Genomic DNA, 16820 nt, shown 5'->3' on the forward strand with positions numbered 1-16820 from the left:
AGGCGCGGGTGGAGGGGTATCATGCCAATCTAGCTCCAGTTTAATTGCTTCTAATTGTTCAAAATGTCATGTAGTAAACATCCAGGGAGAAATCAAGATTAATATGTATTGACTTTCATCCTCTCCAATCAAAACAGAGACTTTTTTTCAGGCTTCGTCATTGTTGTTTTCTATGCCGAGCTCATGAATCTATAATAATAGTTCAGTGTAGGTGTGAAAATATCTCATTAAAACACCAGCCGATGTTTAGTTTCTATCAGTCAAAAGACAGGGTGTCTCTGTGAGTGATTGCTCTGGCCTGCCTCACCTCTGGCTGCCTGTGTCATGAATAGGCATGTTGGTGGCGTGTCAGAGACCTGTCATCCGGGTGACAGCTGGCTCGCAGAGCATGGTGAGAGGCAGCGACCGTCACTACTGGAGCGTGGCCACCACCACCAGCAGCACCCACTCCCAACCCGCCCCCAAACCCCCACCCCTAGCCTCAACCCTGCTCCCCCAGACGTGTGCTGCATATGGGCCTGCCCAGCCATGGCAACCCGGCCTGCCCAATTAGAGCAGCTGCCAGCTGGGCCTGGACCCAGCTACAGTCTCCACGCTCCGCCGGCGCCTTCTACCGCCCGCGTGATCAAACGAATGGCACTTTCTCCCCACAATCTATCTCGCCGTCTCTCTCTGACACGGGGTCTGTCCGGTGGTGTTGTGGTGATGTTAATGGTAACTCCAAGGCATCTATCTTTGGGGAAGCATCGCGGCGACACATTTGGGACGCGCTCGTCGTGGTATCACCATCAATCTGCCCTGGCATTAACTTGGCAGCACGCAGCCCAGAGACGCCGTCTCGGCATCAACATCTCTGCTCCTCCTAATTCTCTCTTTGACTCAGTGTTAGAGCTGCCCATCAGCTGTGTCATCGGTGTGATAGAGCCACACAACATCTGCATAGATTGCCATTACAACTCTCTGCTGCTTTCATTTTCTGAAACATACATCAGACACATTTCCTTTCTGATGCCCTCTGGTTTCAGTGCTGACAGAGTAACATCATTATGTTAGTAATGTGGGTTGTGGTTGAAAACCAGAGTGCGTTATCTCTCTCATCAACCTCACGGCAACTGGGAATTAACACAAGAAGGTGGCACACACAGGTTTTAGTTCTGAGGAGAGATTAGAGGAATGGCAAAAACAAATATCTGATGCTTATAAATATGATAGAGTGAAAGCGGTTTAATTCTGTCCACGTACTAGAAGTTAAATTATAATGAAAATGTAATCTGATAACTAGTAGGCCTTTAACCACTTATGTGAATTTTAATGTTTGGCCTCAATGCGAAGTCCATGCCACAGTACAAGAAGCACCAACTTAATTAAACCCAGCTACAGAGAATGTCATGCGGGAGTGAGACACGTGTCACCTGATGTAATACTGCAAGGCATGTTACAAGCTAGAACATTTTACTTTAGTCTGCAGAATCAACACACTTGGTTCAAAGACTGAAATCACGGTGTGGCATCGCCTGAAAAACCTTTTCTCACATATTAAAATACCCAAATGTAATTTTGACTGACGTGCACCTTTAATTTTGCTTCTTATCTCCCGCACATGTAATGGATTTGACTAGTGGGCTTCAGCACTCTCTGATGGCTCCATCTGGTGCAGTGGCTGAATATACCTGCTTTTGCTCCAGTGAGTGGCCAGGATTTACTTGGTAATAAAATATCTGTCAGGAGGAGTTTGGTTTGGTTTGGTTTGGTTTGCCTGAATGTTCAAGGTTCACAGATCAATTAGTTGATTTACTTTTCCTCCTGTGCATCAGTTATGATAGTTTGACAGTTGTTTGAACTTTTAGAATCTGGCTGAACGATTTATTCATTTTTGATTGGACAAGAGGCATTCCAAGTACAGATATCCTGGAACAACCTCACTCAGACTCTTTACCTTTAGTGATCACTCCGCGCTTGATTAACTTTAGCAGTGAATTTGACCAACGTTTTACATGCACGGCTCTTTGCATGAACATGAACGGGAGTTCCACACGCAAGGTTGTAATTTTTAAAGGACATTTATTAAAGTATAATAGAAAAGTCAGTATAATTGTGAGAAACAAAAGTGAATTGCAAGCGGGTGTCTAATGGGTGTGCATACTGTATGTCCAACGAACAAACTGTAACAGGTTGCAGGGTGGGCAGTGCAGTAACTGAGGAATCAGGTCACAACTGGCAGTAAAAAGAGGGTTTTTAATAAAGTTTGTCACTCAAAACAGGTACAACTCAGGGGTTTCCATAAACTCAGGCAAAGGATCCTTCAACACAACTTAAAAGTCCAAAACACAAAATGTTCTTGTTCCCTCTTCTTGCAGGGTTTTCCTAATAAACATAAACTTAAACTACTTTCCTTGTAGTCGGTTGCCAGTGGGTCAGTCCAGGCGGTTTCCGGCTTGGGGCTATCCTTCCCCCTTCCGGTTGTGACCTAGTAAGCGCTTCACTAAGCGCTTCCATGCACGCTCCCAACGCACATCAGGTGCGCTCTGCTCTCTCTGGCTCTCTCCCGCACAACAGGCACCACCTGCCTTATCTGCTCCTGCAATTAAGCACCTACACCTGGGTGCCTGCTGCATTCTGGGGCCTGTAGTCATTGGACCGGCGGCCATCTTGTGGTGTGGCAGCCAGTCCTCCCGGGAAATGCCACACCCCACTATAAGCTGGCCCACCGTGATGCCACAAAACATAAACAACGCATTGAGGAGAGGGAGCCTCCTGCATACTGTGACAAGGCCCTCTTATGGTGGAGGTCATCAAGCCCTCATTTTGCAAACCTGCAGGCACCTGTGGAGACTCTTCATCCCTGCTGTGGCAACAGAGAGCACTGATAGCAGGGGGCGGGGCAGACCAGGCTGGGTCCTGACAGACGTCACTATTCCATTTATTCAAAGCAAGAGAGCAGAATGGCAGACGGAGATTAAAAGTTATATTATGTTACATTTGACAGTTTTTGAGTGAGGAAAGGGAGCTAATGGAGTAGGAGGAAGCAAGGTACAAATTAACCTGAAGACAGGTGAGTGCACAAATGAATGTTCACAAATAGGCTCTCTCACTCAACTTGGCTGCAGAGTGACAGTATTCGTTGCTTGGCAATGCCTGACACTAAAAATTCAGGTTGGAACTATTGGGGGTGGAGAATGAATAGAAAAGATCACCATAAAAGACAGAAAACACAATCTGGTGTTTTCACACTCAATTAGTCAGTAGCAGAACTGTTCTATAAAAGCAATATGACAGTCGTGTTCGTGGGGTAGGTAAAGTGTGTCTCCACAGCTGTGATTACCTGTGGCACTCAGCCCACTGCCAAGTCCCAGCCATGGGGATATCCTTCACCAGCCCCACTCTCTCTCATGTCATACTGCTTAATTGTGCATTTTCATCCCCTAATTTCTTCAGAAAATTGTTTTGGATTAAAATCATCGCCTAAATTAAGAAATGTCATTCAGATGCACTCCACCATGCATGCAGCTGCTGTTTTTGAAGATTTTAGTGTCCGCCTGCATCTCCCTCTGCCTGTGTCGCTCTCATTCACCATTTCATTCTCATACCATTTCCACTCAACAGCAGCCGCCCAATGCATCCTCATCGCTCTCCTGCGCAGACTATTTCCTCCATCAGCCATCCCATCTCTTTTTTCATCTGCCTCCCTCTGAGTTCCATCTCCATCTCCTACCTCCACTCCCCTCCTCTCGCAGATGGAGCTCCCTGCTTGCCTCCTGCTTTGCTGCGCGCTGTCCTCTGCGTGCCGTCCTCTGCGATGCGCTGCTAGGGTGGTTTGTATGGAGCTCTGAGGCTGGAGGTAATAGGCAGTGTGTTATTGGCTTCAGGTCTCAGAGGACTGCAGCAGGAGAGGCTGCAGTCGCTCAACATTCCTGAAAGAAGGCCACATGGAGCACTCTGTCAGGGCTTGGCTTGACGGGGACCAGGGGAGAAATCACAAAAAACGAACTGGTCTATTATTTAGATTTGGCAGGAAATGTCAGACGACACGTTGCATACACATCTATGCAGTGCAATACTTTGTGAAGACAGATGTCCTGTGTGAATGCATTTGTAGTGTGTGTTGTAGAGATGTAGGTCAGCAGGAGAACAAGGAAAAATCAACAACGGACCTTTATGGCATTTATCAAAAAGCTTTGCAATCCCAACCTAACGCAGAAATATGAGAGTGAACACGTGGCTAGCAGGCAGATAAATATCACTGGATGTCTGGTGGATTCCAGAACCCCGAAGCACGGCAGTAATGTCCAAAGTGTTCTTCACCTTGTGATCTCAGTTCAGACTGTATGGTGAGGAAAGCGACTCTGAGCCGTACTCTTAATTTGACTGGTTCAAATGGACATAGAGAGACAGACTATGTTAGAGACTGAGGAAATAATGTTGCTAAAATGTGTTCATTAATGATAAATTATAAGTTAGAATAGTGGAGGATAAGGTCTCTCCAGCCCTCCCCTATGCAGAAGATCAGTTTTATTATGGGGTAGGTCTTGTGTAGGGGATTGAAGCAGTACTCCAGTGATAATGCCAGCAGTTTATGCAGCTGAACACACATTCACAAACACATTTGCACATATTCAGGAGAGGAAAAGGAGACGTGTTTAAGCGAGAAAAACTAGCTGTTTTTTAGCCTTGCAACTACATTCACATATCAATCTCCGTGATGGCACCGCTGTCCTGACTATGTGTCGCCTGACTCCTGAGTGAATCGCTCGTCATTAGCGGAAGTTGGGTTGTCGCGGCTCGAGACCCGTGCTGCTGCTCTCCCCGAGCCTGAGTCTTAATCTTCAGTGGACCTCTGCACCCAGTCATCAATCACAGGCAGTGGGTTTGATTAGACTTCAGGAGGCGGGCTGCTCTTTAAAGCCCTGACAGGCCTGGCTGCTTTGTGTCGGTCGCTATGACGGCCGAGTGTCAGGGGGTGTGACGGGTCCCTCTCCACCCCTCCCTGGAGTGTTGAGTGTCGCCTTCCCTTCCCCATGTCTCCTGTATAGATAGTTCCTTTGACATGGCTTGTTTTGGGTCCCTGCTCTGAGCTGTAATTGATTTCGCTCTCCTTTGTAATTCCCAGTCTCTCTCACTCTTTTTTTTTCTCACTCTCCCTCTCTTTCTTTCCTGTCCTCTGCCTGCTTTCTCCCTGTCTGTCTGACTCTTTTCTCCAGGGAAATGACTGAATAAAAATACAGAGCATGATGTTTATAGGCAGGTGTCAGCCCTGACACACGGTCAAAGCCAGCATTATCAGAGGCTGATGGAGGTGTTGAATGAGGTGGTTAGACTGGGAATTGGTTCCTGAAAGAGATGGCCCAACATATTAAGAGGCCCATAGTGGAGAGAGATGTTGAGTTTGAGACTGATGGCCAAGCCTGGAGAAATAAATCAGGCGGCGGTGGTGGGTGCTGAGAAATTAAATGGAATTTCAAGCCGTTAGAATGGATCTCTTAACACTTTAATATGTGAAATGTTGTTGTATTTTATCTGTCAGGAAGATATATTATTTTATTTGTCGGGAAGACAACAACGATAATGCTTGCTTAAATAGTGAAAGGCCAGCGGTACTTTGCTATGACTATTTTAGATGAAATATATAAAGTTTCATGGGGAAGCTCAATTGAATTCACCTTATATGAGACAAAATCCACAGTGGAGGCCTTGTCACATAAAAGAGACTGATAATGCACACATTTCCATTCATTTGAATCCCTTCAAGGTTGTTCTTCATTTGTTTCCCCAACCGTACGGCAAGCAGTGTGAGACCAGCAATGTTTTTTTTGTCTTGCGTGCTAATGTGTTCTGCCACAGCGAAGCCTCGAATCCTCTGCCTGGCCATGTTAGCATCTGCACTGCGTGCACAGGGGTTGTAAGCGCCTGTCTTGGCTCCTGCAACTGGCAATAACGCTAAGCTAAGTCTCAAGTTTGTCATTTACACCTCCCATAATGGACAGGTTTGGGGGGTGGGGGCACATTTACAGTCTTCTAATTTTGCTTTTGCATTCATTTCTAATTTGGAAGTGGGTTGTGTAACATCTGAATGTGTGTCACTGGTGTTGTCACAATCCAAAAGAGCAACTGAAACACCAAAAGGCGACACTATTTTCTGTTTCCTTGGAGTTATCTAAAAAGTAAACAGAAAGGGAAGAAAGAGGACCTGACTAAAGCAGTGTTTGTGTGTGTGTGTGTGTGTCCCTCAGTCTCTCGTTTGTCCCTGGCTCTGTCTCTCTCCATTTCTCTTCCTCCAATTTCCCCCGGAAATGTGTTTTCTTTTTTTCTTATCAGTAAAGATTGCCTGCCTGATGTTTCTAATTCATTGCAAACAGCAAAGTTAGTTTAAAAATACACACATATATATATATATATATATATATATATATATATATATATATATATATATATATGAAATTGTCCTGCTGTGTTTCCAGTGTAATTTTTTTACCTGCCTTGATGGAGAATTTGTTATGGAAATTCATGGTGCATTAGTGTAACCAGCAGCAGGCAAGCGCTCAAAATAATGAATCCTGCCGGGAGGGGAGAGCTTTCTGCAACCTTATTTATGAACTAACAAATATATATATATATTTTCCATGCAATTGGAGTTTGCCTCTGTTTTTAACACATTTCCAGAAGTGAAAATCTGGCTATTCTACAGTTCATCTGCTCAGCAGCCACAGAAACTCTCTCTAGAGAGGCCTTGGGAAGAGAGTCCCTTGGGATGGTGGAGTCCAGATAATGGGAAGCTTGAATGCAAAATCTTGGCTGTCAAAATATGTAAATCAAATAAGGCATTAAAAAAAAAATCCTCTGATGGTCTCAGACTGACGAGAATTTTTACACATGATTTTCAGCCAGGTAATCCGCGCACACACCTGAGTGTAGCTGGCTTCATAAAGTGTTTGTGGGCCATCTGTCAATCTGTGCTGCTGCATCTCCTCTCTAACGCAAGAGAGCATCTCAACATCTCAACTAGGTGCACTTCTCATTAGACACAAGTTCTACATTTACACCGCACAAGATCACACCTACATCAGGCCAATAGGGTGCTTGAGTCTATGGCTGAGAAGCTTAACATGTTGCAAAAGGCCTTGCCATTCATAGACCAAAAGAATGATTCTATGTCTTCTTGGCATAATCCTTTACCGGGCTGAAGGAGGTTCAAAGATTTCTTTCTAACTGCCTTCAGCTTCTTTTTCTCTCGTTGAATACCATTTCTCAATATTTAAGACTTCATTATCATCTTGGCTGAAGTTTGAGCTTATGTGAAGTGTAAATGAGGCAACCCATGAAAGTTCTGCTGTCAGGTGAAGATCTGCCTTCCTGATTCCCCCCTCTGAGACGCTAATCAGAGCTAAATCTCTCAGGCATAGAGCATGGAAGTACTCCCTCTACACAATGCCAGAAAATTACTAAATGCTATGGAAATGTAGTGCGATAAGGATAAGTGCGGCTCCAGCCAAGACAAAGTCTATAACTATCAGTGACAACTATCAGAACATTCTTTGGACTATCATGTTAGCTGTCGTCAGTCCATATTCCCTCGTCCGGGATATATTTTTTTTGTAGGGTATGTTTACATTTGATTTAAATTAAACCTTGAATTTACTACATTCCTTTTACTTACATGATATTATTGCTGAGGTCTTCTAAATATATAATCAGAGTTTCCATTTGTTTTTCGTTAAGGGAAACGTACAAAAACATCAAGGCATGTCAGACAACTTAGATAAGTCTAAAAGGCATTGGACTGTAGAGGGCTTAGAGTTAAATTTCAGAAACATAAACAAGCACTGTAAAGTACACACATTTTGCAGTTTGTAAACAAGCATGCAGAAACACTATTAAAAAATGGCAGCTATTTTAATGTCTGACTGACCCAGCACATTTTTTTTTAGCATTTATGGAGGATTTGACCTCTTCCTATAATGATTTAGTGACTGTTTTTACTTTATGATGGGCCATTACGTATAGTGTATTCCCCAAATTACAGGTGCTTGTGAAGCTGTGAAATCTTCTTGTGAAAACCTAAAAACGAACTAGTCTTGAATTTAAGAAGACATCTTGCTTAATGAATCCATGAATCAGGCCCCTTTTCAATTTCTTGTCCAAACATGTCTATGTGTTCTCAAACCTATTTCTCTCAAACTGCCAGAATTGATGTTTTTTTCCTGCAGTTTGGCATCATTCTCAGTGGCATCATTTCACCCAACATCCAGTATTATCATGTGCAGGTTACTCTGTCTGTGCCCGTCGGTATATTTGGTTTGCATAGATGAATCATTTTACAAACAGCACAGACAGTATTCAGGATTTGCTACGGAAACAGCACTTTAAATGGATGGGGGAGACCACAACTGCTCAGTGGGGAGAAGTAGAGTTCAGCCAATATCCAAGCTTACCTATTATTTTAGACAGCCATCAGTATTTCATCATGTTGTTTCTTCCTCTTCTTTCCACGCAAGGCACTGTAAGAGATACATTTTTGATAGTATTGGATTTCCTGTGTGTTGTCACACGTCACATCCTGTAATAAAGGGCAAAATTCTGACCAAATTCTTGGTTCTGACCCAAAAAGGGCAAAACCTGAGCTGGTGTATGGTGTACACTTGGGGGCTGTAGGTTAGTGTTGCCTAGCTCGGCACTGATAGCAGTGCACCATCTAAATGATCTTATGTTCACTGTCCACTGTTCCTTTTGATCTTTTCTTTAAATAAATACAACTCCTAACTCAACATTCTTTCCTTGCTTGTCACCCTTATTTTTCCACACAATGAGCAATTCTAATTCAATACGAACTTCTCATTGCACAGGTAGAGCTGATATTCATGAGCACGTACTCTAATCAGTAAGATCACTACTTACTTTTTTTTGCTGGGTCAGTCAGAAATTCATGTCTGGTGTGTCGTTTCTGGTGTCAGGAACAACTACTCATTTTGTCGCTATCTGGAAAACGCTTGGGAATCACAAAAACAGGTGGCATTCGCTTTAAATGTACTGAGAAAGCATTAGCATATTCATGAAATTTACAAGGCAGCACCTGCCTCAGTTAACGTTTACATGGGCAAAGCTAATGCATTTATTAGTGTTGAATTTAGCTGAGGAACATTGCAAATCTGGCGCTTATTATTTTCTCTCATTAGGTGTTCAGCAAGCTGCCTGTTGGAAAATCAACTTCCAGACATGAAGTGAGTGACGACTGAGGGGAAGTCATTAATGGGCAAGCAACAAAGCCTGTTTGTTTTGCAGTCTTATAGTGCTCATCATTAGTGTTCATTAGTCACGATCAGTCATCATTAAAATGTTCCCTTATTCACTTACCTATATTACAATTAGGCTTGGTGAATCGAATATGCATAACTCTTAGATGTAAACTTTTGATGAATAGTGAATCCACTTGCGTCAGTGTCACCATCATTTACTGTCGATAAGTACTAGTGTAACATACTTGTGGCATGTTTGGGGGTCCCAGCATGCTTTGGAGCGAGAGACTACGTTTAGCCAGTGTGTCTGGTAATTTGTAGTGTTCTGTCCTAATAATGTGGTTCATACTTCCTATTGGGTCTGGTGTGTGACTTATCATTTCGTCCGTGTTTATTGCTGTTTCATGCCTGTGTGTCAGTCCCTTGTATTGGTTGGCTTGTATCCCCATTAGTCCATTAGGTCGGAAAGTATTCCAAAATATGACAGAAAGTGTATGATTGATTCACATGAATTGGCCCTCAAGGACACACACACAATTCTGGTGATAAAGCAAATCTCAAAACAGTGTTTGTCTTTATAAGGGATACATTTTGAATCGCTTATAGTGTATGGATATACAGTACTGTGCAAAAGTTTTAGGCAGGTGTGAAAAAATGCTGTAAACTAAGAATGCTTTCAAAAATGGAAGTGTTAACAGTTTATTTTCATCAATTCTTCATAAATTAACCAAATGCAGTGAAGGAACAGAAGAAAATTCTAAATTAAATCAATATTTGGTGTGACTACCCTTTGCCTTCAAAATAGCATCAATTCTTCCAGATACACTTGCGCACAGTTTTTGAAGGTACTCGGCTGGTAAATTGTTCCAACCATCTTGGAGAACTAACCACAGATCCTCTGTGGATGTAGGCTTCCTAAAATTCTTCTGTCTCTTCATGTAAACCCAGACAGACTCGATGATGTAGAGATCAAGGCTCTGTGGGGGTCATACCATCACTTGCAGGACTTTCTGTTCTTCTTTAAGCTGAAGATAGTTGTTAATGACATTGGTTGTATGTTTGGGGTTATGTTCCTGCTGCAGAATACATTTGGTGCTAATCATACGCCTCCCTGATGGTATTGCATGATGGATTAGTATCTGCCTGTATTTCTCAGCATTGAGGACACCATTCATCCTGACCAAATCTCCAACTCCACTTGCAGAACTGCAGCCCCAAACTGGAAAGGAGCCTCTACCATGCTTCACTGTTGCCTGCAGACTCTCATTATTGTACCTCTCTCCAGCCCTTCGGCGAACAAACTGCCTTCTTCTACAGCCAAATATTTCTAATTTTGACTCATCAGTCCAGAGCACCTTCTGCCATGTTTCTGCACCCCAGTTTCCATGTTTTCGTGCTTAGTTCAGTCACTTGGCCTTGTTTCCTTGTCGGGGTAGAGCTTTTTGGCTGCAACTCTTCCATGAAGACCACTTCTGGGCAGACTTCCCCGGACAGTAAATGTCTGTACCTGGGTACCACTGGTTTCTGCCAGTTCTGAGCTGATGCCACTGCTTGAAATCTTCCGATTTCGAAGGTAAATAAGCTTGATGTGTTTTTCATCAGCTGCATTAAGTTTCCTTGGCTGACCACTGCGTCTACGATCCTCAACGTCTTCTTCAAAAGAGCTTGAACTGTACATTTTGAAACCCCTGTCTGCTTTGAAATCTTTGTCTGGGAGAGACCCTGCTGATGCAGTATAACTACGTTGTGTCTTGTTGCTGCGCTCAGTCTTACCATGTAAATGGATAAAAAATAAACATTTATTGTTTACATTTTTTAAAGCATTCTTAGTTCATAGCATTTTTTCACACCTGCCTAAAACTTTTGCACAGTACTGTATGTTAAGGGACACTAAGCCCCTTTCAAATCTGCTATGTGTATAGGTTTTAATTTACGTATTTGCAAATGTCTGAGTTGAGTACAGCATTAATGAGGTGATATAATACAGATGTTCCTATGCAGAGAAAAAATGCACATCCAATTAACACACAACACAGCTAGTTTTTCATTTTTCAAGTATATTTTTGTATGCAGTTTTATTATGTCAATATTTAGACATACCTGTCCAAGCTCACTCGCTCTAGAAGTGCTCTTATTAGACCTTTCCATCAGCACAGACCTGCTAATTGGCACTTGGCTGAAAATAAAAATGACAGAGTATATTTTACAGATACTTGATCAGGGCAGCAGGTCACTTTCCACCACTCATCCGGCCTCTCCATGTTTGGTTAAGTGCCCGCCAAGCATAACTGAAAAACACAAGACCTGTTGTGAGCTTTTAATGCTCCAGTTTAAAACGAAGCTCTTACATTTGTGATACAAAAAGGCCTGAATCAAGTAGATTTAGACATAAATAGGCACGGACGTGTGCTTGACATTTTTCCTTTTTTCTCTTAATCACTAGTAATTAACGTGTAAAGGGTGATATAACTTCAAAGTACTATTCTGTCAGAAAACTGTGAAAAACTAACCATCAAAAAGTATTTTACATAGCAGCATGATTATCTGCTTTGATCACCAAGGAGACAAAGATTATCTTTGTAATGAAGTGATGCTTCTGATGACATGCTTCTCCTTAAGGGTTTCAACCCTGTGGCAGTATACATATTCCCGTCTTTAACATCTTATAGACGCTCTAATGACTTTTCTTTGTAAGCGCTCTACTCTAAGAGATGAAGGCTTGTCTGTTGTCGTGTATGCATTTATGTATGCATGGACGTGTTTACGCCAATCATGCCTGATACTAATGAGCTCGGTGTTCTGTGCCCTAGGAAATGCTGTACGTATGCTGCATTACTTACAGCATCTAGAGTAACTAGATGCCCTTAGATCATTAAGGGCATAAGCATGGCTCAAAGCTAACAGTCAGGAGGGAACCGAGCAGACAGTAGGTCCTAAATAGGCCTTAGGTGCATTAAATCATGCACAGGTGCCCTCAGAAAAAAGATTTGTTTCATCCATGATGTTCCTCTATCCTGAACATCAGAAGTGAAAGCAAGCAAAGTTGCTTAAAAGTGAACAGCCGGTCGGAGAGAAGCTGAAAAAACAGTTCTCAAACCAGACAGTTTCTCCATCCCGTTGTGCTTTGAAGCTGACGAGACTAACGTGAGATGTTTCGTAATTGTGTTCCTTAATGTTGTATACAGCAAGTTCAGCTGAAATCCCATTTTACTTTAAATTAAAATAAACACTATGACTGACGAAATAAATGATAGTGATCATTTGATGAATCTTTTTTTTGATACATCAAACAGGTCCACATTGCTGGTCACATAAATTCAGTGTTGGGTTTTCTGCAAGTGTTTATCATCAGCCTACAGTATAGCATAAAATAGTTTTCAGTGCCACTGCTGCAGAAATCAGATCCAGGTATTTCCTCTTAATCTTAACTACTCACGCATTCTAACACAAGGAAACCCACAATGTTCTGATGTCGCATGACTCCCACAAGTTTTTGATGTCATGTGACATGGTGACGTTCCACAGCACTGCAAAAGTCTGACTAATTTCTAACCAGCGTGCATTGTGTTGAGTGTGCAGCGCTGCCAAATGAGGCTATTTTTTTGCCCTCTACTCTCCAGCCAAACTGATGAGGGTTTGCCTGGCCTCTGCCACGTCGTGTCACCCACCATGAGCTATGCACTGGCCCTGCTGGTGAGGAGAGGTGTGTGTTTGTGTGTGTGTGTGTGTGTATGGGGGGGGGGGGGGGGGGGGGGTCGCAAATCATTTGCTGCTCTAGTAATAATTCATCGGATGTGCCCTGGGGACAAGTTATCAGCAAAGTAATTACAGGGGAACTGCCGAGAGCCGGGGCGCAGGGGGCTCAGTGGCTTTCAAAGGGGCAGCCAGCCCTCTCCTCTGTAATGGAGGACAGGATCAAACTGTGAATTCTGTGGGGCATTGATAAGGCTCTTGATACAATCATAATACACCGCAGGAAAACCTTATTAAACTATCAGAAGGGGCAAAAGAGTTTGGCAAAATACATGTTTGGTAAAATTGCCATTTCCAAAGGAGTCGGCATCCCTAGGAGGTTATAATATTTTAATCCTGGCAATGTGGTGATTTATTACAATGATGTCTGACCTGTTGAGGCCCTGTGTAAGTCCCAGATGCATATGAATAATGACAAAAGGTGGATATCATAAACCGTTTCCACAGAAAGAAAGCACGACTGTGCAGTGGCAGTATTAAAGGATAATGTTCAGATTATTTGGATCTATATAGGCAGCAATTATGTCTGTCAACTGCAGACAAAGGAGGACATATGGATGCTTTAGTACATTGGGAGAGTAAAAATAGGCTCAAATATGGGTGAACAGTGAACACATGAAAACATACAACTGATTTGAAATGGTCACTTCCACATAAGCTTCCATTTGAAAGTTTCTAAGTTAGGGATAATGTATAGTCAGCTGGTCAGTAGCGGAAAATGAATCTCAATGGGACGAACAATACCCCAATGTGCAGCGGAGTCTGGTGGACTATACATGATCCTGCTTATTATACGGTTACTTGCCAAAACGATAAAAGACATTACTTCAACATACCTGTTTTTAATTATTTTGTTGCCGTTTCATGACTTACCCTAGGAATTAAAAAGTTCTTCATGCAAATAGAACTTTAAAGTTTCAGGTGTTCCGTAGCAACCCATTATTTGCTGACTTCAAGTTGAAATGGATTTCCGTTAAGTGAACGGACTACTTCTGGAATGATTAGAAGCACAAAATCTGTTGCCAATGGCAGTAGTCATTTATTTTTTGCAGCGCTCAATATAAAGAAAAATATCAGACCTCCGAATATTGTGATGGCCCATTCAAATCAATGGAACTCTCTGAGGAGCCGTATAATAAATTACTAAAGTGTTTTTAGCAAGTCTAATATAAAAGTTGATCATTCAGAAACGATCAGATAACCTGTAAACTTGCCCTGATGCTTCAAGTCTACTATCTAATGCTGACCATTAAATTATCCTAACCCAAATCTCAACCTTAACTGAATCCTTACTCTAATCATGACTGCAACACTTTAACTAGGCATTTGGGCATATTTGTATTCCTCACTGACAAAAGTGTCACCTGATACAAGAAAATTGTAATGTGATTGCCTGTGAAGCCTGTACAAGCAGATTTAATTAGCTTGATAATAAAGCTTGATAATAATCTTTGATATGTTAACCATGTTGTAAATTAAATTATTATGTTTTAAAAAGTATCAGTACTCCAACATTGGGATAACTATTACCACTTAGTGCTATTTAGAAGTATGATGCAGGTACTGTGTGTGATTTGTTTTCCATAGACCATTATTTAGGCAACTTGTCAATGAATAGTAGGTAGTGTCAATGAATGACCCACAGACAACAGAGATATATAAAAAAGACCATACGTGATTCTATTCATGAGATAAATATCATTGGAGATTTTCCAAACATCTTTATTTACTATTCATTCTCTAAAAGCCGTGTTCTTACCAGCTTCCGTTTGACCCAGCAAATAGCCCTTTTACCAATATCAGCAAACAAGGAAGACCATCAAACAGTGTACGCGCCTCACAATCTCACAATATCTTCAAAGACAAGGCAGTCAAAACCAGCATATATTTACAAAGCAGTAAAATGAATTATACATATTCAACCATGCTACTGGAGGTTAATTATAACAGAAAGTTTGCTCAAATCCCTCTGAGATTGGACCCAGACATTTCCCCTTGTAGAATCAAAAAGAAAGTTCTGATGTCTGTTGGGCCATCCTGTGATGTGTTCCCCCCAGCCCCCCCCCCCCCTTTCCCCTGGTGTATCAGTCACTTTGAAGATGAACCTCGTGGCCCTTTGTGGGTTGAAAAAGACACTGCGTGTTTCTTAAAGGAGGGTTAAGACACTACGATCTGGACCAGGGAGGAATGCAGCAGATAACCCCTCACATCCCCTTGAGCAGCTGATTGAAAATGCTAGGCACTGATGCACTGATGCACTGATTTCACTCTCCGTCTCATCAGAGCACTCTCCTGCTCCTCTGGAGTCGTCTCCACACTGGGAGATGACTACAGACTGAAATTGAAAAGCTGCTTGGTTTGGGGAGGTAGAGGTCCACGACAGTCGTAATAAAAAAGGAATAGCTGTGGTTTCTTGCACACGTGTACATTATTATGTTATTACTAATGCTATGCAATAACCACAGAGCACTGTGAAATGTGTGAAGTAGGCTATCTCATGCTACATCCTGAGCTGTCAGAGAGCATTACTTCACTAAGGTACGCTGGATTTAGATGATTGGTGTCACATTCATTAGAAGATCTAGTGTTGCTGCATCCACAAACCTAAAAGATCCGGTAGTTTGGCAGCATCACAGTGCAACTTCCGAGAGGTGTTTACGTTTTACCAGCTGTAAATCCACAGACTGCTGTGTTTCATGAGCTCCTAGAGCCTCCATTGATTTACCGAGGGGGTAAAAGTGAGGGAAGTGTTTATCTTGTTTTGAAGTTCAGTGAGGAGCAGGTTGTGGTAATTGTGCTGCAGATGCACAGAGGTATTTCATGCGGATGTCTTTCAATTTACCTTCCAAGTAAGGCTTGTTGTTTAGCTAACACACTATATGTTGAGGTGTAAAGGACACATTTAACAGAGCGTTTAACATCTTTCCATATAGGCACTGATAATGTATGAACATTTGTCTTTGAAAGCAATTTTATGTCAATTGCTCTTCTTCCTATTAATTCCAGAGACTACTGATTTAAAACAGCATCTTCAGGTACTTTTGGAATAAAGCATACACAATTGAAACAAATGATACATGTAGGCCTATATGATCAATTCACAGTATCACTACTGTCCATATAGTATGTCATACCATATTTAATTATAACCGCTGCTGCTCTGCAGGGTTTGTCGATGTGTCATATAGTGTTTGTCAATGTGAAATATTATGTTTGTCAAAGTTTTTCTTTCTTTCATTTCCCATTATGGCTTTACCATTACAACTTAAGGTCGGACTACTTTAAAATTCTTGGGAATAGAAGCCGTATGTTGTGTCAGTTTGGTCAATACAGCAGCCTGTTTTGACACTTAACAGTCCATATTTGTGTCAGCATCCCCATTACACTTTTACCAATATTGGTCTAAATGCACCCTCTTGTGTTTACATTATCCCTTATTAAATTGAATTATTATATAATTTTTACGGTATAAATACAGTTTTTATTTCCTAGTTTCACTTAATCCTGGCTTGTTCTCTCAGTTTATGCGGCGGTCATATTGTGCATCTCTAAGTGGTCCGTCTAGTTGATATTCTACTGTATGTGTAAAGTGTATGCACTATAAAGGTATGTGCAATATTGGTCTCTATTATATTTGAATACAGAGGCCAGAGTTGGACAAGGTGCAAAGTGCATTCGTTTACCTCTAACACTATCTACCTCATGCAGCTACCTCTTGCATCAGGCTTAGTGGATATGTAATGGGACAATGCATTGATACATTACAGGATTATGTCTTTTTCAAGCGTTTCATGAAGTCACTTCATTCATTAAGTAATTTTTGATTTCAACTCGGTTAGA

The sequence above is a fragment of the Sprattus sprattus genome (genome assembly GCF_963457725.1).
Source record: "Sprattus sprattus genome assembly, chromosome: 12".
Taxonomy (NCBI): domain Eukaryota; kingdom Metazoa; phylum Chordata; class Actinopteri; order Clupeiformes; family Clupeidae; genus Sprattus; species Sprattus sprattus.